At 40.8% G+C, this 2786-nt stretch overlaps 1 long non-coding RNA gene across 1 annotated transcript in view; it reads left to right on the top strand.

The window, feature by feature from the left end:
- Positions 1-591: 591 nt before the first annotated feature.
- The window catches only part of LOC111228185, a 3926-nt gene continuing 1731 nt past the window's right edge, over positions 592-2786 (top strand). Inside the window, exons 1-2 of the long non-coding RNA XR_002665370.1 lie at positions 592-632; positions 1363-1425. This is a non-coding gene — a long non-coding RNA (uncharacterized LOC111228185). The remainder of the gene's footprint in view (positions 633-1362; positions 1426-2786) is intronic.

Here is a 2786-nt window from a genome sequence, read left to right on the forward strand (position 1 = left end):
ACGAAGAAGAACAACTTCCGGCAGCGATTTAAGTTAGCATAACAGAAACGGCTGAACCTCCTAAAAGGCAATCTGTATCTTTATCCCGCAGGACCGCACCCGACAAGAAACCACGTTCAACGGCGAAGAAAAGAAGCAACACGAGTAACTCTCGATGTGGCTTTCCACCGCCGGAGACGGCTCCTGAGAGGAAAGAGATGCGGTTTGATGCCGAGCTCGCAACTTTCCTGTTAGCCCGGTGAGTTACATCATTGTTGGCTTTTTAGCTAAAAGTATAATCAGTGCAACGACTGACAAACCGTACCGACAAACATTTCAGGTGGTGATATTGACGTTGTGCACAGACGTTTTAGCGGTTACTAGAATTGTCTGTTCCTCTCTGCTGTTGTACAGCTAGTTACGTGAGTAACTTCAGGCTATATACACACACCCACACACCCACACACCAACCAGACCTAACATGTTTGGTCAAGTAAAGAACTTGTATGATCTAAATGAATTGTTCTATCACATGTTTGTCTTTATCAGGACGAGAATTCCAGTCTAATCATCACCAATGATGGACCAGCACCTGCCTTTCCTTCTGCATCTGGCCTCATCAATCAACAACCACATTACATCAACACCTTGAGGTATTATCCCTGCACATAACAGATATTGTCTATATGGTGATCTTTTGCACATCCCCTGATCAATACCTTGCACAGCTTGCTCAGCAGGAGTTTTGTCATTCTAGAACACTTTTGTACATGGTTGCGTACTATCGTTTCCATTGTTTTGTTTTTTTAATCTATTTATATTTAAGTATTGCAGTATTAACTTTTTTTTATGAATATGTTAATTTGATACTACACCAAGCCAAATATCTTGTAAGTGAAAACTTTCCTGACTAAACCTTATTTCCTGAATCTGCTTTTGTGATGTCATCATCCCTTCCTCATGCTATAGCCTGCCCACGTGTCCTGCAGTATCTCCTTGCCTTCATAAATCTGCAAGTGTATGGAGGTTACAAGTAGACTTCAGATCCTATTTTTACACCTGAATTTAAATTCTACTTGTTACTTCAGTGTCACACACTTTAGAATTTTGAGCACCAATTTTAGTTTTGTGCTTTGCATGTGTTCAGACATTGACAGAAGCTCTAACTCTTCCAGTGTCTTTGTGTTGCCTCAACACTGTATGTGTGTGTGTATATGTATGTATATGTATGTGTATGTATATATGTGTGTGTGTGTATATATACATATATTTTATTATAAGGTTTAAATGGATGATTGATCTTTTATGTTCTGAAGTTTTTTTTTTTATTTTTTTTTTTTTGAATGCTTACATGTTCTTATTTTTCCTCTTGTGATTTCATAGGGATTGCAGAATCCACCTCAGGCTGGAACCACACCTTTTGCAGTCCCTCGAAAGCAAGAAATGGTAAGTCATGCACATGATATAAACTAAAATGTTAAAATTAATCTTAAGATTTATTTTTCTTTGTCATCATAATTGCTAATGCATCAGAAAACAATGTGGATGTGATTATTAATATATGTGGCTTGGGCTTGAATATTATAATTAAAATACTTGTTGGGAAACTTGCTGTCTATGGTTTGTTGTGAAGGAACTCATTGTGATGTAATGAGGAACTATTCAATAACTGCTTAATGACTTTACTGTCAAAAGCTACACAACTGTAAAAACAACCACAAAATGCTGATGGATTTCACTCTAGTTTACAATGCAGGTCTATTGTAATGTGTTGCAAGTTACCCTCAATAATACACTGAACAAGTTTTCCATCTGTAAAAAGAAAATCAAGACTTTGTGAATAAAAGCCAACAAATAACCAGTGGTGATGTAACACACAAAGTGCTTTGTGTATTAGTGAGCAGATGTTTTTAAAACCAAAACTGTTGACTGTAGCTACATGTATCCAGGCTCAAATTAGGGTCAAAATGATTTTGAGCTTGTAAAGTGATGTTGACAAATAATTCCAATGTTTGTAGTTGTAAATCAACCTTTGTGAACCTGTAAAATAAATGTGGGTGAGAAATTCAAGTTTGTGTATGTGAAACAATTGCACTTGTGTCAAGGAGATTTGTATTTGTTGAAAGTCTGAATCAAAACTCAAGAAAATGATGAGTGTTAAGGTTAAACAGTTTTGATTCACACTGTCTTAACAAATAGAAATGTCTTTACCACAAGCACAATTTGTTTTCACATGCACAAAGTTGAATTTTTCATTCAGATTTATTTCCCAGGTTTACAAAGGTTGATTTCCAACTACAAATATTGGAATTATTTGTAAACATTACTTTATAAGCTCAAAATCATTTTGAGCCTAATTTGAACTGGGGGCTAAGTCGGGGGCTAAGTCGGGGGCTAAGTCGGGGGCTAAGTCGCGTCACAGACGGGGCACGGCGCTTAAAGATCGGTGGGCTATGTCGGGGTCTAAGTCCCGGGGGGTCTAAAGTCCGGGGGCTAGTCGGGGCTAAGTGCGGGGGCTAAGTCGGGGCTAAGCTTCGGCGGGCTAAGGTCAGGGGGCTAAGTCGGGCCGGCGCTAAAGTCGTCCATTTCAGCCAATGCCTCTTGTGGGGGGGCGCGAAGCTAGCCGCCGGCGGCTAGCTCTGCTTGCTGGGCGCAATGCCGTGCTGCGGGGGCGCGAGCTTAGCCCGCACCGGGCGGCTAGCTCTGCTTGCTGGGCGCAATGCCTGTGCTGGGGGGGCTCGCGAGCTTAGCGCTCACCGGTCGCGGACTGCACAAGCTCTTGCTTTGCTGGCACACGCTCCCAATTC

Source organism: Seriola dumerili, unplaced genomic scaffold (assembly GCF_002260705.1).
Source record: "Seriola dumerili isolate Sdu_G_001 unplaced genomic scaffold, Sdu_1.0 BDQW01000202.1, whole genome shotgun sequence".
NCBI lineage: Eukaryota > Metazoa > Chordata > Actinopteri > Carangiformes > Carangidae > Seriola > Seriola dumerili.